General features: G+C 39.8%; 1 protein-coding gene and 1 long non-coding RNA gene across 2 annotated transcripts in view; one reads left to right on the top strand and one right to left on the bottom strand.

Annotated features, from left to right (window-relative positions):
- The window catches only part of rgs18 (regulator of G protein signaling 18), a 62171-nt gene that overhangs the window by 17824 nt on the left and 17512 nt on the right, over nucleotides 1-26835 (top strand). The gene's annotated exons all lie outside the window — the stretch shown is intronic.
- On the bottom strand, nucleotides 20926-21826 carry LOC144017190 (uncharacterized). Its single transcript, XR_013283135.1, has 3 exons — nucleotides 21560-21826; nucleotides 21382-21483; nucleotides 20926-21296 (listed from the first exon to the last, which is right to left on the bottom strand). It is a non-coding gene; the product is annotated as an uncharacterized LOC144017190 (long non-coding RNA).

Here is a 26835-nt window from a genome sequence, read left to right as displayed (position 1 = left end):
CTATTTATGAATGAAATATGACATCATGGAGCGCCTTATTTGTCTGCCTGCACCTAGATCAAATCCACCAAAGTCACGTTACACCATCTGTGCTACAAGTTAGACCTGGATTTAGCGAGTCTAAAATCTCCTTTACTTTTTGTCACCAAGCTACCAGACCCTTCAGGAATGTCCAGTGAGGCACAATGTACTCCCAAACACCATAAACTACACTTGCACCGCCACAAAAATGAAGATGCAGCCATTTTTTTGCGCCGAGCACATGGGTGCCTGTCTATGCCCATGAGCAAAGTACTCCAACCTCAGGTTTGATCAAGTGTTCTGACACCGGGCAGCACATTTTGCTCCAGAATGGCTTGACAGTCTTAAGATTTCTTTGCACTCAGCATCGATGCATGGTGCTGAATTTAGCAAAGAAGCCACAGAATGTGAGTGACCCTGCTATTTCACAGTAGATAGTAGGGGTGTTAAAAAAAAATCGATTCGGCGATATATCGCGATACTACATCGCGCGATTCTCGAATCGATTCAATTTTTTTTTTTTTTTTTTTAAGGATTCACACCTTGAGCATGGAAGAATGTTATATGAACGGAACATTAAGCCTTAATATTTTATTTCAATGCTGTTCAAACATGAAACAAATTACAACCTCTATAAGACTGAAATTTCAGATAAATAAATAATACATTTTCATATAAATCTTACACTCTACAAGCTTACTGATTAGTATTTTCTATATTTGAATGAAAAAAAATCGCAACAATCGACTTATAAATTCGTATCGGGATTAATCGGTATCGAATCGAATCGTGACCTGTGAATCGTGATACGAATCGAATCGTCAGGTACTAGGCAATTCACACCCCTAGTAGATAGTGTTTTTTTTTTCTAAAAGAAAAAAGTATGGGGTAAAGATAAAATGTGTAATACTTTATTATAACTGTTATAACTAGTTAATAGATCATTAGTAAACTGTTAATGAGTTATTTATTAACAATTAATGAGGAATAGTTGCAACTTAAGAATATATAATTATTAACTAATACTCAACAAGCCATTAGTAATTTACTAACAGCTTGTTTATTATCTACTACTCATTTAGTTTAGTTATAAATCATTAACTACAACATTACTTAACAGTTTATGAATTATATATTAACTGTCTACAACCTGCCCTGCGATTGGCTGGCAACCAGTTCAGGTTGTACCCCGCCTACGGACCAAAGCCAGCTGGGATAGGCTCCAGCACCACCCACGACCCTTGTGAGTCAGTTAAGAAAATGGATGGATGGACTACATGGCTACAACCATCATTGTAAATCCTTAACGAACTGTTAAACAAATCTAGAGCTGTCAAACGATTACATCTTTTAATCAGATTAATCGGATCTTAGAATTTTGATTAATCACAATTAATTGCTTAATTAAAAGGGCTTTTTATCAACATGTTTTTACCTCCAAATTTAAAGAGTGCCTGTTATGTTGTTTTTTCAGCATTTAATGTTAAGAGGACATCTTCAAAAAATTTTGATACACAATTTTTTCATCCTCTTTTTCTAATCAGTTAATTACTTGCATAATTTAAAATGAAGAAAAAATGACCCCAATCGTTTGACATAAACAAATATTCTGAATGTCATACACAAACAATTATTAAATTATTTACTTGAATGCATGTTATGTTTATTGCTCAAACACAACCTGTGCTACCTCTAACTTAACCATATGCTGTCAAGCTAAAGGATCATCTGCAGTCAAAATTAATAGTGCGATTAATCTGCGTTAATACATGATTAATGCGATATTTTTTGTGATTAATTAATTAGTTAGCGTTTTAACTTTGACAACGCTACAAATAACACGTTATTAAGATTCAGTAAAAAACAGTTTACTAATGATCTATTAACGAGTTATAACATAGTTATTACTAAGTAGTGTTGTTCCGATACCGATACTAGTATCGGGAGAGGCCCCAATACTGCATTAAAACAGTGATATCGGCGTCGGCAAGTACTAACAAGTAACATGCTGATACCATTATTTCCGACGCTAACATAGGACTTTGGATGCAGCATCTTGTGTCTTGCTTGTGCATGACATTCACTGATGTGTGACGTGTTCACTGCATGCCGAGCAAAGATATCCTATTGGCCCTTGAACCAATGGCAGGGCTGCTTTTTAATGTTTAGGGAAAAAACAAACTACCGGTAGGTATCGGTGATACCGCAAAACTGGGTATCAGAATCGGGGGGCCCAAAAAAATTTTATCGTAACAACACTATTATTAACTCTTTTACTGCCGCACGTTATCCAAAAAAAACAAAAAACTTTGATATGACAAAGGCTTTGATCATTCACAAAAAGAGATACAATGCGTCCATCTGCTGGCCATAGTTAGTGTGTTTTTTTGATTCCACAACCCATTGACCAGGCAGCACTGCACTTTAGAGAAAAAATAAATAAGTAAAAACTTAGTTGACGTCATTTAACGTTTATGGCGGCATACGTCGTGATTTTACTGATCGTTATTAAACGTTTTTGGCAGTCAAAGAGTTAAGTGTTATTAAAAAAAAAAAAAAAAAAAAAAATCCTGTGAGTGATATATTCCAGCCAACAAAGGCTTTTTAAGCAGATATATTGTCATGGCTAAAACATGTAATTATGCTTTCTCCATGCTTCTTGTAATGCTTTCATTTATCATTCACTCGATGGCAGAAGGTATAATTAACCTGTCTATCTCACTGTTGACATTCATATTCATACAATAGAATACTCGCTTTGTGTTCTGTAAACAAGACCAACATGTGAGAGGGGGGAAAAAGGCCATTAATTATTCCAGTTTACAGCAGTACCTCGCTTCACAAAATCAATTTGTTCCAAAGCTCACCAACGCAATTATTCCAATTAAAATGACTGGAAATATTGAATTGATTCCAGCCCCAGAACCAAGTAATCTTTACCTTCTTTTCATGGGTTTAGCTACCAAATCATTGCGCAATTTCTTGGCCTTTCCACGGTAGCCTTACTAACACGATATCACCAGCAAAATCTTTTTCATTTATCCACATGAATGCTAATTTTCACACTGCTTGCATAATGTCAAGTTTTCATTTGTTAAAACAGTCACTGTTTTGCCCAGCAGTCAAACATGAATATATTTCTCCCTATGGAGTCTGGGGGTGGCTGAATGTAAAATATCAATATATATGCTACAGTATATTTTAGTAGTCCTCATGTTTTGTCTCTCTGTTACAGGGAAAAAAATATATTCATATTAATGTACAGACTTTTGTTGCTTTCCTGTCTTGTCTAATCAGCTCATTGATTTGTCTCTCTCAAATTTGTCTCTACTTTACATGAACGTCATGAACAGCCCTATTATTTTTGGCAGCCGCAGATGGCTGTGTGTCTACCTTCATTCACAAGCTTCTCGTATTTGATTTTATTACTTGCCTGCTCTGGTAGGAGTTTTGGACTAAATTCAAGCACTGCTAGGATTTGGAAAGCAGATCTAACAAGCTGAGTGTGAACCAGAACTCTGGGCTGACTCTTTGAGCAAAGGATTTGCTTTCAGAACAGATGAGAGAGAGAGAGAGAGAGAGAGAAAAAAAAAGAGTTCAGTCGATTCTAAGCTCAATTAACCCAAAGTATTGCACATGCATAGAGATATAAGAAATTGTCATCAATAGAAAGCAGGTTCTTCACGGGAACTGGGGAGGAAAAGGTGTGATCCCGCTATTCCTCCCCTGCCGAGTTGGAAATCATTTATAAATGGATATGCAGGTAATGAGCATATATTTTAGAAGCCAAGTAATAAAGTGGAGCCAGTAGCAGACATACATATGGTGACTGGCAGCTCCTGCAAATGAAATTCTACCAATGTACTTCTAAAAACAGGGATGGTTTTATCAATTTAAAGCACATAAAGTGCATTTTAGCCATCCAAAACTGCATATTAATGCTACTGAAATGCTTCTTCCTTGTCAAAGGAGCCTTAGAAATTAGCACTATGCTCAAGATCATCTATTTTGTGCAGAAATTGCGCAACACGAGATGTTCAGATGAATCACATGAATCTAACACAAAATCATCAGGGGGTGGTAAAACATCCGAGTGGGTGTGATTAGCTTGATGGGATTTTCTGAGGAGAAATATGCGCTTCAATATGAAGAGGCTCTTGCAGAGAGAACACGCCGCCATTTGACACCCCTCTCAGAGTGACGTGTCCAACTTAAAGCACAAACGGCTGAGAAGACGTGGTTAAGAAAACACTTAATTTCAGTAAGGATGGTTTCTGGTGGGACTTGCCTCGCATCTGACGTTAGAAACACGCTGAACATCAAGGAAAAGCATTTCCTCACTCAGCAATATCGGGCATATTACTTACATAATGAAAAACAGAGTTGCATTATCCTACTGTTTCTGAGTGTTATACTAATTCTGTCTTATCACTAATACTAAGACTGCAGGCTGCAAAAGTATAGTTTGGCGTTTTAAAATGTTAAAATTAGGGATGTTCGATACCACTTTTACTCAGACCCTCAGTATCACTGATACCGACACCAGTAGTACATTTTGACAAATAAAATATATTTTTAAACAAATATATTTCCTTTAATTTTGACAACAACAAAAAACAGCACAGTCACTCTTCAATAGTCTTCACGCTGAAAATAAAACACAAAAATGCTCTTTTAGTTTAAGATTCACAATTTTGAAGTATTTCCAAACCGGTGAAGTTTTGGTGAAAAACTGCTGCAAGCTAGCGCCAGTTACAGGCAAGGAGGACTCACTTAACGTCTTCCCCCTCTGCCATCGCTCGCTTGTACTCGTCTGCGTCACGAGTACTCGAGTACTTGAAAAAAGGCTGGTATCGGCCATCCCTAGTTAAAATATATAACACTGCCATTTATGCATTTAGGATGGAGTGTGCACGTGTACACACGTAAGAGTGTTAAGTAGACCATGGGTCGCCAACGTGGTGCCCTGTACTAAAATGATCTCACCAGTGATCGGGTATCGTGATTTTCTAGGAAGTGACCATTTAAACATCAGAATTTATAAAAATAAAGTGTTGGATCTTGACATTTATCTGGCTCCTAATTATTGTGAGAAATTGTTTGTTTTGACTGTTTTGGGTTGAGTCATGGGGTCATGGTGTTGTTAGGAAGTTGATGTTTTCAGGTGCTATGCAATACTGTATTACCTTTACCCACTTATATTTTGACTTGTCGTTCTTATTTTGACATATAGGCCTTTATTCTGTCATATAGAATTGTGCATTGTGCGTTCAAGGCCATCTGAAATCAGCCCAGCTACTATCATTTGTTACTTTGTATAGAATGGACTACTTTTTATATAACGCTTTATTGGTGGCCGAAGCGCTTTACAATACCTCACATTCACCCATTCACACACCAGTCTGCTGTCTTGCAAGGCGCTGCCAGGTCCACTGGCTTCAGTGTCTTGCTCAAGGACACTTCAACATGGTCATGGTCTACCACTGAGCCATGCCGCCCCATATGATATATATATAAAGACTTTCCCAGCTCGGGTGTGTTGTCTGTGTGTAGGTCCTAATTACACACATCATGTGACATCATTCACATCAGTTTCTTCACATAAATGAATATCATTAATTATTAATATTAAAAGTAATTTGAGCAAAATTGCTGTTTCAGAAGTGTGTATCAAACTTTAAGTTCTTAGCATTAATCAATATTGTAGCCCCTAATGCAGTCTAATTAGGATAAAATTTTTTTTTAAAAAAAACAGTAACTAAATATTCTCTTACAGTTACAAAAAAATAAATGCATAAATACAATCAAGAATGCTATTACCAGTACATTTACTATACAGGCTGGATTACAATTCTAATGCAAGGCTAGTCCGGATGTTGACTTGAGCATTTCAGGCTAATGAGAGGAGCAACCTTCGCACAGTAGTGGTGACTGTTAGGACCATATTCACTGGTGCGTTTACTCATTTTTGATCAAATTTACAAAAAAAAAAAAAAAAAAAAAAAAAAAAAGTGTGAGCTGTCAAAGTCATCTGACTGCTGGTTGAGGTTGCAGCAAGTTAGCCCACACCAAATCAGACAATTTGATTGTGCTGTTTTTAGTTTTTGTCTTTTCCGTAATGCATTACTGAAGTATCTGATCAGTATCGGCAAATACCCAAAATGAATTGACTCGGCTTTTTGTGCAAAAATCATATTCGGGACCTCCCTAATATATCCATTTGAATTCAAGGCAGGACATTTAACGTGCCACACGGACACAATTAAAGCCACAGATCATAGAATGTGTAACTACATTCCAGTAGGTGGCAGTACAATACAAATGGCAATACAAAATGGCCTACTTGGCCTCAATACAACAGACTACAGCAATCAGTGGAAAATAAACTATTCAATTTACACCATTATTTAGATCTGAACAAAATTGTAAGGATTTTTTTAAGTTGTTCTGGTGTAATGTAAACACTTTTGCAGACGTAAACAATAGTTTTGTGAATTTAGTTGGATGTCAATGGAAATGTTTGATCTAATTATTTAAAAAAAATAATAGTTTGCATATTCAATATCTTTTCAAGACTAAATGTTTATTGATCCAAAACAGCTTGGTCATATAAATTTAGATTTGTGTGTGTGTTTGTGTCGTCGGTAGCTACTGATTGGAATCCGTCACTATTGGCGTGCGAACATGATTACTCGAGTCTCAAAGTGCCATTATAATAAAAAACTCTGTCGAGGCCTCTTTACTAGCGCATCACTCACGATGTGGCCTCAAACGTTCATGTTACTGCCCTCCTTTTGACACCATCAAGTTAACATGGCTCAATGCTGACGGAGAAACCGCATCGCGACATGAACGTCGTCAAGTGTGCGACTTCGGGGAGAGGAAGAGCTTTGAGATGAGACTTGTTTGGAAAGAAGCTTCAGTAGCAAAGCTGAATGTGATAACAATAGCAGATAGGGCGGTTTGTTTTGATTTGAAATATTATTCTGGCAAGAAACGCAAATAAAATGTGAAAAATTACCTTTCCTGCAACGGGTATGGTAATCAGGAATCTTTTAGCATTTTGCAACAGTAGGCAGAAAAGCCCGCTCTCACTAAACCCCTGACTCATGGAGCAAGTAGACACAAACAAAAGATCCATCCTATTTACAGTCTTGTCATATAAGTGAGAATAATACAATTCTTCAACCCGAAATGACAATTTCACATTTTCATGAAGTAAGCATCATGCACTTAGGTGGACCAAGTGCACGTTTTCTTTCCTCGCCAGAGGTAATGAGCCTAAAAAGACATCTCAGGATGCAAGACCAACTTTAAAGTGATAAACAACATTTTCTTGCCACTTCTTTTGTCTCCCTCATTTGGTATGTGTGCACACTCAAACGCAAACGCATGCCTCTCTTCGACTTTGGTTTCTTTTGTGGTAAATCTCGGATTGTTCAGTGCAATCAATGGAGCTTCCACCTGCTTGAGGGTGATCAATCAATAAAAAGTTGCTGCATAGTTTGCAGCGTAGTTTCACGAGTGTGAACCTGCACTATATTCAAGGATGATGTTTAGAGGAGGTTCAAATGGGGTTGGGAGTGTTACAGAGAGAATATTACAAGGCCGCTTCTGTCAAAATTTGATGGATGACATTCTTAATTAGATTAGGGGGGTCATGTATGGGTCATGACCCCTCCCTAATGAAGATTAATGACCCTTTAATGACTTCCAGATGTCATATAATGAGGGTTAATGACCCTTAATGACTTCCTGATGTCATTTAATGAGGGTTAATGACCCTTAATGACTTCCTGATGTCATTTAATGAAGATTAATGACCCCTAATGACTTCCTGATGTCATTTAATGAAGATTAATGACCCTTAATGACTTCCTGATGTCATTTAATGAAGATGAATGACCCTTTAATGACTTCCAGATGTCATATAATGAGGGTTAATGACCTTTAATGACTTCCAGATGTCATTTAATGAGGGGTAATGACCTTTAATGACTTCCGGATGTCGTTTAATGAGGATGAATGACCTTTAATGACTTCCGGATGTCGTATAATGAAGATGAATGACCTTTAATGACTTCCGGATGTCGTTTAATGAAGATGAATGACCTTTAATGACTTCCAGGTGTTATATAATGAAGATGAATGACCCTTAATGACTTCCTGATGTCATTTAATGAAGATTAATGACCCCTTAATGAAGATGGATGATGTGTAGGTGGTGTTCCTACCTGTTTTTGCAGATATCATGGCTGACCCGGGTTCAAATGCTAATTGTTTGGTTAACTTCCGGATCCGGTGCACGCCCCCTAGATTGAGTGAATAATAATGAGATTGAATGACGTGATCGGAGGGAGTGGTTTAGTATGGGTAAAAAGGATATAACAAGCGCTTCAACAGTCCGATAGAGCTACAGCAAGGATGGCGGGGAAAATCAATGTAATCAGCGAGACAAATGTTTCAGTGCAGATGGGACGCACTGGGACCGACTCGATTTTGGATGCCCCGCGTAAGAAGCAGATGTTTTTGCGACGTATTCAGAAACCCCCCGCAGAGTCTTTGGAGGAAATATGGTCTTTGGATCCATCTGCCTCATGGGGATACCGCTTCCTTTACGAGATGGGTGAGCTGTGTCTGTATTTTAGCATGGACGGTGTTGAAAATACATCACCTAGTGGCTATGGGACTCTAAACTCTAATGACTGGGGTATATTAAATCAACTGGTACCTCGAGTGTTGAAAGAATGTATGAAGTCGTCTGAACCATGGAATGTTTTAACATTTACATGGGTCTCGAGGACAACGCCTACAGGTCGTTGGTTTTTTAAGGTGAAAATTGATTCTAACAACCTGATAGAGACTGGTGATCGCACAAATCAGAATGAACTGTTTTTTACTTTGGAAGCATTTAACACTGAATGTGGTGTTTTTTTTAGGGTTTTGACCCTACCGTTGGCTGAATGGAATGAGAGGATGGATGCGCACTCTGAAAAAATCTCCACCCTCTTTTTGGACAGCCGGCATTGGCGAAACATTGTGGGTGTAAGGAAGGCGTTGACGTTTGAGTAGTCAACGCCCCTATGAACCGCCTACTCTGACGTCATAAGCCAACCCCCCTCAAGGACAGCCCCCCTACCACTTAGACAATGGGAAAATACGCCTCTTTACAACAAATCCCTCCCATATAACCGCCCCTATGTAATATAAGAGCAGGAGTCTCCAGCCGGACTACACTTTGCCTGAAAAAGCCAACGACGACAACGATGCCTCCTACCAGACAGAGTTCCAGACGCCTGGCAACATCGTGGACGCCTCTGGGTGCCCGGAGTGTGGTGCCTCTGGTGGAAGGATCGCGGCTTAAAGTCTCAAAAGGTACGCAGACAGACAGCTCTGACTTTGAGGAGGGAAAGGACGTTGAGGCAGCCGCGACCCACCTTGAGCGAGAGCAGTTGGACTGTTCTCAGTACCCCGCGACTGCCGACGAGAACACCCCTCCGCCGGAGAACTCTCAAGAAGTGCAGCTGACCGATGAGTACATTGCCTCGCTGGAGTATTCACAACTGCTGATGACTCCTGAGGAACTCAATACCCGGCATGAACACCTACCTCCTCAACAGCCTCAGGAGTCTCAGCAGCAGCAGCCTCAGCAGCAACTAACCTCTGACGGGGACGTTGTGGAGGGGTGCCCGCCAACAGCTTTGCCTTCACCTACAAACCTTGACAAGGACTGGGACCTTGTCTGGAACGGGCCCCCGGACAGTTGGCTGTGTCGGGATAAGTACAACTGTATAAAACAGACTATAGGACATCTCCTCAATCAAGTTATAGTTAAATACAGTAGAGATGAATGTAATGGCTGTTTAATCAACCATCCCAGCCAGAGGCAGCACCAGTGTCTAGAAATAGACGATGATGAGTATTTTAGGAAACATTATCATCGTGTGATAGCATTGTTGTGCACGCCTAAATTCCTCCCCAGCATTCATTACATGTTGAACTTGCTTCATCTGACTACCGACATTAAGAAGGTCAAGACAGCGGCCGAGATTGTCCTGCTAGATCTCGAGCAAGAGAAGAAGATACTCGACAAGCTCGAGCAACTGGACGCCCTTGAAGGCCCCGGGTCGCTGTCGAACGACCTCAAGACTCTGCTGGACAAGTACTACAATTCTAAATAGAGACACACGATGGGGAATATCTTCAGAAAATTGTTGTTTCGATATTACGGTTTGTGTAATTGGGCGGACATTCTGGAGAGAACCATTCTACATACTTCTGACCGAGACGGACGAATTGACAAAATGTTGTTGATTATGCAAAAAGTCAGATCATTGTCTCATTCGCTATTTCATGTATCTTGGGATTGTTTTGTCAGACGTGTTGTGAACGAGAGTCATTTGGGTTTGGCCAATACAATTAAAGCCGTTCTGGATGCATGGTGTGATGACGTGGGTGTAGGTCACCTGGTAACAATTTTGACTCTGTTTGTTGATTCTGCAAAATACTGTCTAGAAAATAACTACCCTTTAGACTTACCTGTTGAATTAAAAGAATTTCAAACCGTCGTTGAATTAAAAGTTAGTCCCTATGTCTTATCCCGAGTCCTTGAGTATATTAATTCTTAGTATTGCCTTTTAGCATTATGCATGTAATCATTTTTACTATTGTGTATGATTATACTATGGAAATCATGTAATAAACCAAAAAAAACAAAAGAAGTCATGTCTGTGTGAATTTATCAATAAATAATCGTTGCATATATCATTTAAATTCATTTTCTGATGATGATGGCTGAGAGGAAGTGTATGGAGAAGCTTTACTACGATGCCTCACACCCGGCCAGTTTTGGTGGTGTAGAGCGTTTACACTTAGGTGTACAGGATGTTACGGGTAAAAAAGTAAATCGTGATCGAGTCAGGGGTTTCTTAATCGAGCAAGATGCCTACACCTTACACAAACCCGCTAGAATCAATTTCCCACGAAACAGGGTTTTTGTCCCAAGGGCGCTGAATCAATTTCAGGCAGACCTCTGCGATATGCAGGCCCTGGCTGGCGTCAACGATGGATTTAAATATTTACTGACCGTCATCGATGTTTTTTCAAAAAAAGCCTACATACGCATTTTGAAGGATAAGACGGCTCCGCAGGTAGTTAAAGCTTTTGAATCTGTTTTGTCTGAGAGTGGGACGCCTCGAAAAATACAGACCGACGCGGGTAAAGAATTTTTTAACAGACATTTTCAGAACCTGATGAAAAAACACAACATTGTTCATTTTGCTACTGCCAGTGATCTGAAAGCCCAGGTTGTTGAAAGGTTTAATAGAACTTTAAAAACTAGAATGTGGAGATATTTTACGGCCAGAAACACACGCAGGTATATCGACGTCGTACAAGATTTAGTAAGTAGTTATAACGAAAGCTACCATAAAAGTATAAAAATGAAGCCCAATCAAGTTACTGACGGAAATACTCAACAGGTTTTCCAGAATCTATACGGTAATATGCCGATAGAGCAAAGTGGGAAATTAAAAATGCGTTTTAAAACAGGAGATGTGGTGAGGATATCTAAATTAAGAGGAGTGTTTGATAAAAAATACGAGCAGAGCTTTACGGACGAATTGTTTACCATATCTGAATGTCTTCCTCGTTTTCCACCCGTCTACAAACTGAAAGATTATGACGGGGATGTCATAGAAGGATCGTTTTACGAAGGTGAATTACAGAAGGTGAGCGTATCAAAAGACCACACATTCCACATTGAGAAAATCCTTAAAAGGCGCACGGTGAGGGGGCAGAGACAATTCCTCGTTCGTTGGAAGGGATGGCCCTCGAAATTCGATAGCTGGGTCCCCGCTTCTCAGATTGTAGACGTTTAAAAAAGAGTTTCAAATACAACTTGTATCAGAAGCCGGCATGGATCCCTTACACGATGGAGGATTCTACGTTACTCTACCTTCTAACGCTAGTATGGATGTGTATACGGACAACACAATCTCACAGTTCAGAGTGAATTTGGCCCAACACATTGATCTCGAAGGAAGTTGGGAGGTGGCCCTGACTGAGATTTCATACCCTCGTAGTTGGATAAACGTACCCGAAAACCAGACTACTTTCTATATAAAAGATATGACGCTTTCCAAAGCTAAGGATGCAAAGAACTCCGAGACAGCTAGGGGATCTGATAAAAACGAATTTGTAACCCACACCTTAGATATTACATCCGGGGAATATGAAGATCTTGACAAGCTACGAGAGGCGGTTCTGTATATTATAAAAAATAAAATAGGCAACCAAATTTTACTCCATTACGATATTAATATGCGGAAATTTCTTTGGATGTCGTCAACCGGATGTTATAAGATCCGCTTTAATGCACCGTTGGCTTACATACTTGGTATGAAGGAAGGACAATGGTTTACTATAAAACCTAATTGGTTACCTGCCCCGTACCCAGCCGATATAAAGGCGGGTCAATACCATTTATACGTTTATACAGACGTGGTGCAACACCAGACGGTAGGGGATGCCTATGCTCCGTTATTGAGGACTGTTCCGATCGAAGGGAGATACGGGGAGTTTATTTTTAAAACTTTCAACCCTGCTTACTACCTGCCTATTAGTAGGAGACATATTGAAGAAGTAGGAATACAGATTAAGACGGATCAGAATCAGCCGGTTAATTTTAAATACGGAAAGATAATTATTACCCTGCATTTTAAACCGAGGTAAAAAACAATGGTCGTGATGGAGACACACCCTGACCTGTATCGCTTTGTTAATTATTACGAAACCCAAGCAGGAGGGTCGCTTCCGGGTTTTCACGGGGCCCCTGTGCAATATGGGCGAGGTTTGGGCTCCATTTTTTCTAAACTTTTCCGTTTTGTCGTACCTTTAGTCAAAAAAGGTTTTACAGTAGCGAAACCTCACCTGCAGTCGGCGGCTAAAAATATTGCCATGGATGTAGCAGGACGTGCGATGGAAAGAATACAGAGAAGAGAAAATAATCAAGATGGATCCGGGTTAATGGTTTTGGCTCGAAGACCTTCAAGGAGACCGATAGGTCAGAGACTGGTTACTCATAAAAAGCCTAGGCGTGCAGTCAAAAGGAAATCAGTCTCAAGAAGGAAGCGCCGAAGAAGCAACGCCGACATTTTCTCTTAAACAATCTGACGAAAATGGCTCTTTTACATCACAAGTCGCAAGAATGCACTCTGTCGGAATTAGATTTGTTCTCACCCCCAATGACCCAACTTTCGATAGAACAAAGCCAATACGTCGAAATTTCACCCTTATCAGCTTTGACGGAGCAAGGACCCATTGAATTCTTCATACCGGGGGACGGTTCTAAATATATGGATCTCTCGGACACAATGCTTTACCTGCGTTTGCGAGTAACACACAGAGACGGCTCTCATCTGGGCCCCACCGACCACGTAGGCATCATTAACTATCCGTTAAACACAATCTTTACCCAAGTAGATGTTACATTAGGGGATAGACTCATCTCACAATCAAGCGCTACTCACCCTTACAGAGCTATGATTGAAACATTGTTAAACTTTTCAGAGGATTCTCTCAAAAGCCAATTTAGCACAGCCATGTTCTTCAAAGATACACGAGGGCGGATGGATTCAACATCGCTCACGGGCAACGATGTTAATGAAGGGCTGGTTCACAGAGCCCAATTGATTGAGGGGTCCAGGGAATTTCAACTCCTAGGCCCCATTCACTCGGATATTTTCTTTTGTGAGAGATACCTCTTAAATAACGTGGATCTAAGGCTAAAGCTAACAAGAGCCAGCGATGATTTTTGTTTAATGAGTCCCCCCGACGCTGATTGCTCTCTGAAGATAATAGGAGCCACCCTTTTTGTAAAAAAAGTAGCGGTCGCACCGGCCGTTTCTTTGGGTCACGCAGCGGCTCTCCACAAAGACAACGCGCTGTACCCCCTATCGAGGATCAACGTAAAGACTTACTCTATACCCCAGTTATCGAGGATCTGCCATCAAGACAATCTCTTTTTGGGACATACGCCAAAGTATGTGGTTTTAGCACTCGTCAATCACAGCGCTTTTGTGGGGCGGAAGAATTTAAATCCTTTTAACTTTGCCCACCACAATATTGAATACCTAGCCCTAACTCAAGAAGGGCGGCAGATCCCATCTAAGGCGTTTCAACCCCAATTTAACGCAGGAAACGCAGTGCGCGAGTTTCATAACTTGTTTTCCTCGACGGGGAGGTTTTTAAAAGATTTACCTCTAAGTATAGACCACGAAGACTTTCAACAAGGCTATGCTCTGTTTGCCTTTAATCTAAATCCTAGCCAGGACACAGAGGCTTTATCCCCTGTGTCCAGCGGTACACTCAGATTGGAGATGAGATTCAGGACCCCGCTTCCCCATACCGCCACACTTATTGTGTACGCTTGTTACGACTCTATTTTAGAAATTAACTCGAAGAGGGAAGTGTTAATGGACTATTACTGAGGAGATGAACGGAAGGGAATTGGAGAGTTTGATGACACGTTTACAAGGACATTTATTTGGAGGCGTTTACGCTTCGGACGAGTTATCCTCCTTGAAACCCTCGCCCCCCATATACTATATAGTTAATACACACCCCCGCTCTAAACCCGGAGAACATTGGTTGGCTCTCACCTTGGAAAAGGACGACTCTGCATCTTTTTTCGACCCCTTCGGCTTTCCCCCTGATTTTAAATATTACCCACAAAGTATAAAGTCTTTTCTGGAAAAGTATTCTAACCGTATAATTTACCATAATCGCCAGTTACAACACGAACTGTCAGCGGCCTGCGGCCCTCATTGTGTGTACTACCTGAGCCACAGAGGGTGTGGAGAGTCTTACCAGGATGTGATGGACTGCTACACCGACGATGTAATCAAGAATGATGCTATGGTATCTGCTTTTGTTCGGCGACACCGGTTTTTTACTTGCAAACCATGCGGAGGACAAAAATCATGTTCTTTCAACAAATTTAAAAAATGTCATTGTCTGTAACGGATTATGTTTTTCAAATCATTTATTCAATAAAAGCAATTTAAAAGGCAATACAGAGTGATGTGTTTTTCCTTACATAAAATAAGTGTCATATTTAAAACCCCTCCCACTTTATAGTCGAAGCAGTCCGTTTTCTTTTCTTTTTCCCGTTTGAAGATTCCTTAACAATGGGATTAGGTATATATGAGCCGTTTTTTAGACGTCTCAACTCCTCGCGTGCATGTGGGTTAGAAACCGTTGTTTCGGGTATATTGAGTTCTGAGAGGGTGTGTAGAAACTCGCTCCAACCTCTAGGACCTTGCGATGAAACATTCTTGCCGATGAGATGTTTGAGTAAATCAGTCATGTGGGATCCTCTGACGGGCTTACCTCTGAAGATGAATTCGCTGCGAGGAGTCCAACCTCTTTCGTCGGTAGACAGTTTTCTTAAAACATAATCGGCGTTTTTACGGTAACGAGGAGGGATTGTTTGGACGATGTCGAGCCAGGCTTCATTCTCCAAACCCGTCGCTTCATCTGATGGGGATGTGTTTGATGTCTCAGCAGGTAGAGTCAGGTTGATTGGTCGTCGTTCGTTTTCCCCTTGTTTGAGCAACCCTAAATATCGTTGCATCAAGGATTGGTACTTTTTAATTTTCTCATACTGGTCTAGAGAACTATCTTCTAGGACCTCCTTCATTTTAAAATCCAAATTACGCTCCGCCGTCTCTCGAATGGTTGGTTCGGGCCTGCTTAAACGTTCCAGTTGGTGAGGTGAGACAAGAAACATTTTCTGAGCTGTTCTCAAACTCATGTTGGTTAAAGTTTATTTATTTATTAGACCGCCTAAAAGACTTCCGAGGACAGGGGCGAATGCCCCCAACAAGGGTAAGATAAAACCACCCTTTTGAATCAAGACCGCACGTTTTTTCTTCAGACTTTTTTTCTTATCGGCCAATTCTCTGATCACCTTCTTTTGCTTTTTTAGCCTCTTATACTGCGAAGGACTCAGCGGTATGTGACCTTTTAAGAGATTTAGAGCAATCTCGCAGAGAGCTTTCACCAAGCTAGCGGGACCGCGCAAAAGTATGTCTTTACGTTTCTTGGGCTTGGCGTGAAACAAAGTTTTGAGCAGCGGAGCATTTCTTTTTAAAAGCTTCGACATCTTATTAAGTCTTGGGTATGTAGACGGTAGGCCACTGATGAGCTAGTAAGCCCGTCCTCAGTCTATATTGATCTGGACATGTCGGGGTTAAATCCACTAATAAATACCCGTGAGCGTCTTTGGTAGCGTCTTCAAAGCTTTCCAAAAAATACTTTTTCTTTGAGGGAAATATCTGATTAGCCAAAACACTCGTTTGTAATTTATCACGCGGGTTTTTAAACAACACCATATAATTACTGTTGAGGCTGATTGTCCGGCTGTATTTACCTTGATGAAAAATGTTCTGCGTTAACATGATGACGCTCATATTCCTATGATGTCTATATTGGGTAAAAATTCTTACCACCTCAGGGTGGTCCGACGCCTGAAAGATGACGTCGTCCAGAATAACCAAATGACTTTGACGCGCTGGAAACAAACTTTCATCCTCAAAAGAATCAGGGAGACCTTTCACAAAGTTAATATTTTTATTCAGCTTTTGAAGTTCCTCGTACAGAGGTTGAAAAGAAGTGTAGATCCATACAACATTGTCAGGAAGACTTTTCATAACATGGTTACAATTTTCCAAGATACTTTTTACAAAATATGTTTTTCCACACCCGCTTGGTCCAGATATTAAACAAGAAAAGGGGGGTTGAAGCCTCGGATCAAAATCAACTTGATTTAACTCCATTTCACAAAACACACTAATAACCGAAAGGCAGGGTGTGTCCGTGGGGGATAAGACGTCTCTTGTCATATACTACCCTGAACTTTTTCATGAATGACCTGTTTTTTAGGTGAAAACCCTTTTTGTTACGCACGATAGTGTGTTGAGGCGTTTCAATCGTTCTGGTTTGTGTGCCTGATGAGTCAATGTACCCTTCGACTAAATTCTTGATGCTGTCAAAATTGACGCGTTTGCAAGTGTCATGGGTCTGTGTGATACCTTTTACCTTCATTACCGTTTTCATGCTGTTCCTAGTTTGGTAGGCGTAACTTTTAGGACCCGCTGAAACAAACTCCTGAATGCTATCTCCTCCCAACTCGTCAGTCAAATCCCCCAAATAGTCACCTAATTCCAAAGGACTTTCGCCGTCTTTGACTACATAGACGAGGCTGTCCGTGTCGGTGTACAAAACACTCGTCTGCAGTCGCTCCAAATATGCGTACATTTTTAGACGTGCATAAGCCGTGGTCATGCATGCTGCAAAGATGTTAGCGGTTTTGGAGGGGGGGACGTTGCAACGTCGGTGGTAGCTGTACTGCACGATCGACCTTTGATCGTTGAGGAAGTGAAAGGCTTTGATCTCGTACAACCCCGAAAATAACAATTCAAAGAAGCGTTCTGTGCTGCTTACAATCTCTGTTTTATCCAAATTATCACGCTGTCCCAATTTGCCCCAAAAGTTGTTGAGGCATAATTTAGACACCTGCCTCTTACCCGCATTCACATTTATTTTTGAGGGGTCTAGTCTAATACCTTGGTGAGTCTCATAGTTTTCGATGTACTTTTCCCTACCTGCCTGATCAACGACGTAGGAAGGATACCCCGAGGCCTCTTGCTTCCCTTTAAGGAATGTATCGATGTATGCTTTGAAGACGTCGCTACTCGACGAGTCAAAATGCCACACCTCCGTAATTTGTGATACGGTGTAGCCCAGCTCGAGAGCCTTGTTGAATTCAGGCGTAACCCAAACACCGGTTAAGGCTCTCTCGTCATCGTTATGCGAACACGAACTTTCTTGATTGTTAAGTTCTGCGCACGTGCGACAAAGTGTAAACACCAGTTTACCTCTTGCCGTTTTGTAGGGCAGCAGGGGGAAATAGAGGCCTCGTGGAGGGTTGACTTTAGCTCTGATGAACCCGAAATACTTTTGGGGGTCATCGAAATTGTCGTGAATGATGGTAGGATGTCCTAACGGATAGGCACATGTGCTGTTGACAAAAGGATAAAGCGATGTAACATCGACGTACATTACACGTTCACCGGGGGCAGCCGTATAATGTAACACGAAGGCATTCGTTCTCCCTCCAAAAAGAGCTTTACGTGGTATAAGAGGCTCAGGGAATTTTGAATTGCGCAAGAACTCTCTTATATCCGGATTTGACTTTTTTAACCGCAGCCACTCATGCTCCCACATCAACACAAGCTGTACACCGTGCTTGACTTTTAGATCCTGTATTTTCTTTTTAACCCTGTCAAACTTTTCTTGAAACGGTCGTTTACTCATAGGACACTTTTGAGTAGGATCGTAACATTCACGGCATCCGTGATAGAAACATCCGAGATATTCCCATAAATATTTTACGCCGTCTATCAAAGCGTACCCGTCTACATAGTACTGCCCGATCTTGACCTCCCCCTTGTTTAAGGCGTGAATAATAGGTATTTTTTGGCTGTGCGCCACCCACATTAGGTATTGGATCGAGTCGCGTGAGAATGATTTGGATTGTTGTATGTAATTATCGGTCGGCGTAATAGCCAATGTTTTAGGTGTTAGGAAATTGTTCCGGAACACCTTCATGCAGGAGGAGGCGATAGTTACAGAATTGAACGGGTCTGTACCAGTCGCATTAAGAAACTCCTCTCTAAATTTCTCACAAGCTGTCGCCAAAATATTCACATCATTTCTGCAGTACATTAGAGCTTCCTGAGCAAAATTGAAGGTTCCCTTACACGCTACCTCGTACCATTCAAAAAACTTTGTACGATGGACCGTCGACATACGCTCTATCCCATAATATTTTGGATCAGGGTAGGGACCGATGTAATTTAAATGGTCTAGAGAGCTAAAGCCATGGGGGAAATACCCTTTAGTTTGATCGATGAAACCTAGAGCTTTAGGCAAGGAGCTGAGGGGGATCGTGAGGAAGGACAAGGAGTCGATGTACCCCAGTTTGTAGTCCGTATCTGAGAAACAAATGACTTTGCTCCCTTGCATAATGACGCTGACATTAACCCCCATGTCTACCATTTTGTTTAGAATGATGTAAGCGTCAAAACCTTTGGCGTTGTGAGCGATTAGTTTAGACTGTTCAAAACGAGGGTTCCTGACATAATCAAGAAATTGTTCGACGCAATCAAGACCCAACCAATGTTTTTCCACCCCCTTTGTCGATTTGGTACACACTAGGTAGGGTTTGTGTTTACCGTCAGCACCTACGAATGTTTCAAAATCGTAGTAAATTATTTGTTTACAAGGCGCTTCCGGTTTTAGAGGCTGCATGTAACACAGATGAGGGTTTCCTCTCGCCTCATCACCGCCCTTAGGTAGAACCTCTCCACATACTGTGCATTTGGCTTGAGGGCATTTATGTTTAACATTCTCCCCCTGTGATTTGACGTAATATTCCACACTGCATTCGCTACATTTTTTGTATTTCTCACAGTTGCTAGTCTCGGATTTTGAGGTCTGTCTGCGTTCTTTGTGTTTAACGAAGCAACTCTCGTTCTGACATATTTTGTTACAATCGTTACAATGAATGGCTTTGAACGGTTGTTGTTTGCAGGTAGGGTCGAGACAGATGTGACAATGCCCCTCACAACTATGTTGTTCTTGGTTTTTATGCCCTTTGTAACATTGTCTGCAAAAGTAGGATTTCCCTATGAACTCCTTAACCGATTTTATTCCATAATAGTGTCCGTCTAATAGCAGTAAGAACACTGAGTCCTCTGATTTGGGGTATTGCGTCTCAAAAAAAGACAGGGGGCGTTCGCAATCCGCTCTATAAGCTATAACGATTTTGCGTTTCACAAGCGTTTCAAATTTGTGTACGTCCCTCAGACTAACGGCAGTCTCACAAGTCAACCCCACGCTTTGCTGTAAATAACGAGCCCTCTGTGTAGCCTGATCAACAGTCAACGATCCGTCAAGCAGGTATGCTAACGATCTAGCAAAGCATAATTTATCATCTTTGTCATACGTTATGTACAAACATCTCTTCTTCTTTTGAACCATTTCATCATTTGTAGTCAAAATTAGTTTGCGTTTGGCACCTCCTCCGCCATTAACATCAAATACAATCTGTACAACAAGTTCTAGACTATTGTCGGCCAGTAACTCTGTATTAGATTGTGCGATGCGATCTAGCAAATTATGGACTGCGTCAGTTACGTCATTCGGGTCATTAACAGCATCTAGGTAACAGTGCTCCCTCACATTTTCACCCACTATTTCTGCTTGGACTATATCACCGCGACTAGTCGATCTGATTACCTCCTGCACAGCTTCATTCAAATTATTGCCAATGTTTGTGTAGAAGGCTGCAAAATCAAGGGGGTCTTCGGGTCTCGTTGTATTTAGACGTCGTCTTATCTCCAAGTTGTTAAAATTCGGACGCCTAACTTGTCCCCCCACCTGTCTGTTTGTGTCTGAAGATTGTTGCAAGGTGGAATGTGTACTGGGGGTTGGTGCTGGGGGATGTTCTGCTTGAATGTGTCGATGTACCCGAGACTGTTGTTGGAGGTCTTGTCTAGCTGGTGAACTACTACCACCAGCTTCTGTCTGTTGCGTTTGATTGTGCGTGTATGGTTGGTATTGAAAGTTTTGTGTATTTGACACAAGTGTCTGCTGGCAATGTGTACTTCTGCTACCTTCTACATGTTGCGTTTGATTGTGTGGGTGTGGCTGGGAATGTTGTGAAAATGATACAGAGGATTGCTGTTGGTCATTTCTATGTATGTCTGGTTCAAGTATGTCCTCAACGGCTTCGTCGTTTGAAGATGACTGGTTAAGACGTGTAAGAGCCCTCTCTAAAGGATTAAAGAAATCAATAAAATCCTCAATGTGTCTTATAGCCACAAACGGATCGCCATCATCGTCGACGATTTCATCAGGCATTTGAAAAGGCTCGATTTGCATAGAGATCTCATCGTTTAAGGCATTTACAATTTCAGCCAAACCTTGACCTACATTATCTAAATCCATGTCACCCCCCTCAGAGTTTTCCATTTCAGATTCGCTTTCAATCGGTGGAAACCCGACGAATTCACCTTCCTCTTCGGCCCTCACGTTTTCACGCCTTAATATCTCTTCTTCTTCTTCTCCTTCTTCTTCTTCTTCGTCAGATATTATTATGACCTCAGGTTGAGCAGTCTCTGGGACCGTCTCGCTCAGTATATCACCACCTATAATCATACAACATTACCGGTTCATTTAAAAAATAGTAATACATAGGTTTTATTTTATTTAAAAAAAAAAAAGGAAATTTACCGTTCACTCCTGCAGATAATTCGTCATCCAATTCTTCCTCATCACTCGTAATTACGAAAATCTCCGGCTGTCTAACCCTCTCGTTCACATCCTCATTCAATTCTGTAAATATCCATTACTAACAGTTAATTTTAAAGCAAGAAAAAGCTCTAAACGTTTCAAAAAAAGAAATACTTACGCCGGATTCCTGTCACAACATCGCCACCTTGTGACGCTGAATAATAATACAGTTGAATTTCATCCAACAACGCTTCTAATTCTGTAAAAATTCAAATTTAAAATAAGAAATACGAACTCATTCACTCATTCAAAAAAAAATAAAATAAAAAAAAAACTCTCCTAACTCTATAAAATTAAAATAAAAGTAAAACAAAAAATACATATTAATACAGACTTATTCCAAAATCTCTCATAACTTAAAAATAAAATAAACGCTATAAGTATAAAAATAAAGTGATGCATCATTCCATTAAATAAATAAATCACTCACTAAGATGCTTGCTTTTCCAGAAGCTTCATTAAGATGTAGGGGATTTTATTTCATAGCAAAAACATTAATAGAAGTGAATATAAGTGCCACATTTGTATGAGTATATATACATATATAGATAATATCAAGAGTTAATTACCTGGATTCATCTTGGAAGCTCAGAGCCGATACCTCTTGAGAATTTTTCAGAGAAGTGAGTGTGGCATTGCGAAGGCCTCATATTACTTTTCCCCCTTCACCATAATAGAAATGGCTAGTACTTTTCCCCCGGCGGTTTTACCCATACTAAACGACTCCCTCCGATCACGTCATTCAATCTCATTATTATTCATTATTCACTCAATCTAGGGGGGCGTGCACCGGATCCGGAAGTTAACCAAACAATTAGCATTTGAACCCGGGTCAGCCATGATATCTGCAAAAACAGGTAGGAACACCACCTACACATCATCCATCTTCATTAAGGGGTCATTAATCTTCATTAAATGACATCAGGAAGTCATTAAGGGTCATTCATCTTCATTATATAACACCTGGAAGTCATTAAAGGTCATTCATCTTCATTAAACGACATCCGGAAGTCATTAAAGGTCATTCATCTTCATTAAACGACATCCGGAAGTCATTAAAGGTCATTCATCTTCATTATACGACATCCGGAAGTCATTAAAGGTCATTCATCCTCATTAAACGACATCCGGAAGTCATTAAAGGTCATTACCCCTCATTAAATGACATCCGGAAGTCATTAAAGGTCATTAACCCTCATTATATGACATCTGGAAGTCATTAAAGGGTCATTAATCTTCATTAAATGACATCAGGAAGTCATTAAGGGTCATTAATCTTCATTAAATGACATCAGGAAGTCATTAGGGGTCATTAATCTTCATTAAATGACATCAGGAAGTCATTAAGGGTCATTAACCCTCATTAAATGACATCAGGAAGTCATTAAAGGTCATTAACCCTCATTATATGACATCTGGAAGTCATTAAAGGGTCATTAATCTTCATTAGGGAGGGGTCATGACCCACACATGACCCCCCTAATCTAATTAAGAATGTCATCCATCAAATTTTGACAGAAGCGGCCTTGTAATATTCTCTCTTGTTACTTTTAAAATGTATTCTGATATATTTACTCATTTGTTTTAAACATATAGTCAGTTATGTATTCTAAGTACCATAATATTGCACTTGGTTGCTTTAAATCACTTTTGAATGACTCCAATAGGCAACTCTTTTTCAGGTCAAAATTGGTTATCAATCAATACATGTGATATACTCTATTCTAGATAAACTTGAGAGCTATTGATTGGTGCAAATACACACTTGTGAAGTATCAACGCTTTCTTAAAATAATCGCCTAAGTTATTTTTTCCCCCAGATTTTTCAGGAAACACAAAAAAAATTAACCATTTGCATCACGAGGAGATGATTTAGGCAAATATTAGTAGGGATGTAACTATATCAAAGCATCACGATACGATATTATCATGATATGAAGGTCACAATATGATAATTATCACGATATTGTGGGGAGGTTTGTGATACAAAAAAAAGGTCACAATATTGTAAAAAAATTAAAAATTAAAAATAACACACAAAACCCCCCAATATTTTTTACATTACAGCAATGCATTTAAACAACCTACAATCTCTAATAACATTTAATATTGAGGCACGTACTTGCTAATGCACGCACACATTGAGTTTATCCACACAAGCATATTACGTTCTCCTTCATCTGACCATTAATGTGGATTTTAACTCTTTGACTGCCGAAGACGAATAATAATAATTAGTAAAATTACGATGAATGGAATGCAATCTTTCATTTAGTACCCACATTGTATATGTAGTAAGGGCAAACAATATTCTTTTTTTAATTTTATTTTTATTTATTTATTTATTTTTATGTGTGGCAGTCAAAGAGCATAGTAGGGCCAAAACATGCCTTGTTACAGTTAATTGCACTAAAACAAATAGCCACCAGAGGGTGCTAGAACTGCACAAATGGAAATCAACCTGACTTTTTTTTTTTTTTTTTGGTTTGTTTGTTTGTTTGTTTTTAAGAGTAGATAGTAGTAGATAGATAAATGGATAGTTAGACAATGGCATACATATACTTTATGAAACCACAAGAGACTGCTCACTGCTCAAGTAGTCTCCACAAGGAATGCAAGTCAGGGATTAGGAGGCTTACCATATTTCTAATGTTAAAAATAGTCAACGTTGCCTCCATACAAGTCTTTTCTTTAATAGAACAAAAATAGCTGCCATAATTACTATACTTCTTTGAGTGTGTTTGTTCACTGTACATTCAATATAGCCAGCATATCATTCTATGTACATGTGTTTATGTTTGTATGCACATTCTATAAATCATTGTTTCACATTACCACAATTTATGCAAGATAAGAATTGCCTGCTTCTTTAATTTAAATAAATATCTTATCAAGGCATACTGAAGTTTTTTTTTCACACTATTTGTGTCATCTTGTTACCACTAAAGTTTTACTATATCTAAATTTGTATATTTATCCAGAGGTGTGCACGTCAAATTTTGAGCATCAGTCATTCGGAAATTGTCAGCATTTGGGACACCCTTCCGTCATCGCCAGTCTGTCAATATTTGAAGACAATCCATCGATCCGTCGTCATTTCATCGATTGCTCAGCAAAATGAGTGTCGGTCAATGTTTCTGCCATTCGAAATGGGCATCCGTCGATCCGTCATCAAAATGCGACGTCCGTCATTGACGGTTGCCGAATTTATTGACGGAGTGACGATTACATTGGCGGGTGAAAACATCCTTCCGCCAAGTTTGTCCATTTTTTTTTTCGAAGTTTCACGTCAATTGTCAACAAAAGGGGCGTCCGTCATTGACGGACCTTCCGTCAATCCACCTCTGTATTTATATATTGATTTATTTTTAATACATTTTTATATGTATCATACACAATTAGATTGTACATAGTTTGAAAACATTTTGCGGTTGTTAATAATATATTTATTTATTTATTGCTGCGGGTTACAATCTACAATTTCGCCTATATCACCTGTTTGCATGTATAATATCCACCAGTTACCAATACTCTTGTTGTACAGTCATCATACAGTTCAAATAAACCTGTCCCAGACATCAATCTAACTTACAATCTCACTATAGGCAAAAGAAACACACAAAACAAAACATGTCAGGGACAAGATTGTAGACCTGCACACAGATGAAACAGGTTCCAAAACCATCAGCAAAAGGATTGGTCTGTAAGTGAAGCCCATTTCCTCCATTTTGCGAAAACAAAAGAGACACAAAATGGCCGCCAATTGGTTTCACAGTCTGGAGATTCTGTCTTGGTGGACTGGGGCTGTCCATGAGACATGAGACAGGTATAAGAGAGCAGCCTCAAAATACTAGGCAGGAACTTGTTTTTGGTTTGAAGGCAGTTGGGACCTCAGTGAGCGTGAAAACACGTGGTTACGTAAAACATATGGAGAATGCAGCCACACCAGAAAATGCCACACAACTCATCACACCTGACACTACAAACATTAGCATTGTCTCTCGACACTTAAAGCTGCCAATGATGAGCTTGCAGTACAGGCTTGTCATTAGTTTGCCAAAGAATCTCTAAATTAGGATGCGCAAACGTCCTTTTTTTATTTTTATTTTTTTTTTTTTTATCCGCTGGACCACAAAGGCAGTATGTGAAGCCTTGCTCCAATATTGTAGTAATCAGGTGATGGGGCTAAAAAACTTCCAAAAACTATAATAACACTACTGCCATATTAAAAATAAAATGGTTTATATACTATAGCATTTTTCTAAATATGCAAAAGCACGCATAAATTATTTGTACAATTTTTAGGACTAAACACAATTTCTCTTTATAAACATTATGTGGCCAATGCGCCCTTCTGATATTCTGTATGTGGCCCTCAAATGATAAAGTTTGCACACCCCTGATTTAAGGTTTAGAACTGCCCACGGAAATGTGGCATCTATACTACAGTTTGTATTACAAAAGTAGCATCACAACTGAAAAGCAGTTTGATATTAAATAGAACATTCCAGACACGCAACTGACATATGAGTCATGTCGTTTAATTTGCAATGTTGCTACTGCCCATTACTGGCGGGAACATCTCGTTTTTGGGCTATTTTTCTGCAAAGGATAGAGGTGACCTCTTCCGCCACTGAATGAAGCCATGAGGTTCAGCGTTCATAATATCGCCACCTAATTCTCAAAATGATGACAGTGTCATTCTATGAATTTACTCATAGTATTTTTGTCCCCTTGTGGCCTGAATTTTATTCAAGGTTTATGGACTTTATTTTTACGTGTTTTAGGCTTCTTAGTATAATAGGGTTCATGAAGAAAATCCATATTTTTTTTTCCATGTAGTCCTTAAGGTTTGAAAATTACAGTGAATTATTTTGTTGGCCCTCGAAAAGGCTCATTTATGCATTTTTTAGTAGTTTGCATTCCACCTGTATATTGACTCTGAAAAAGTCAGATTATGCGCCTTTCTCTCGTGGGTTGCTAATGAGGCAAAGCCAAAAGGGTCCTTGAGGCACAAGTGGGTCATTTGGTGCACTGTGTTTGCGAATTATTGTCTGACTTTAAAAAAGAAAGAAAGAAAAAGGAGAAACTGCCAGTTCCACCACCACAGCAAACTTGGTTCGCTTCCAAGTCGTATTTTTCAGCTTTGGCCGTGCAGTTGTGTCAATGTTCCTCCTGCACTAATGATGACTGGATGGTCCAAGTGTCTGTGCAAGAAAACGAACAGAAAACTTTTTGACTGTATAAACCTGTGGACTCCACGAGAACCATTGTGACTCATGAGCCCAATTAAACCGGTACAAAAGCTTCCCTTGTATGCAGATCATCCCTAAGAGGTTGTAATACAGAATTTAAAAAAAAAGTCATAATGGCAGAATGGCATAATTATTTATA

This window comes from Festucalex cinctus, chromosome 1 (assembly GCF_051991245.1).
Source record: "Festucalex cinctus isolate MCC-2025b chromosome 1, RoL_Fcin_1.0, whole genome shotgun sequence".
In the NCBI taxonomy this organism is placed as follows: Eukaryota; Metazoa; Chordata; class Actinopteri; order Syngnathiformes; family Syngnathidae; genus Festucalex; species Festucalex cinctus.
This window is presented reverse-complemented; position numbering and strand designations above follow the sequence as displayed.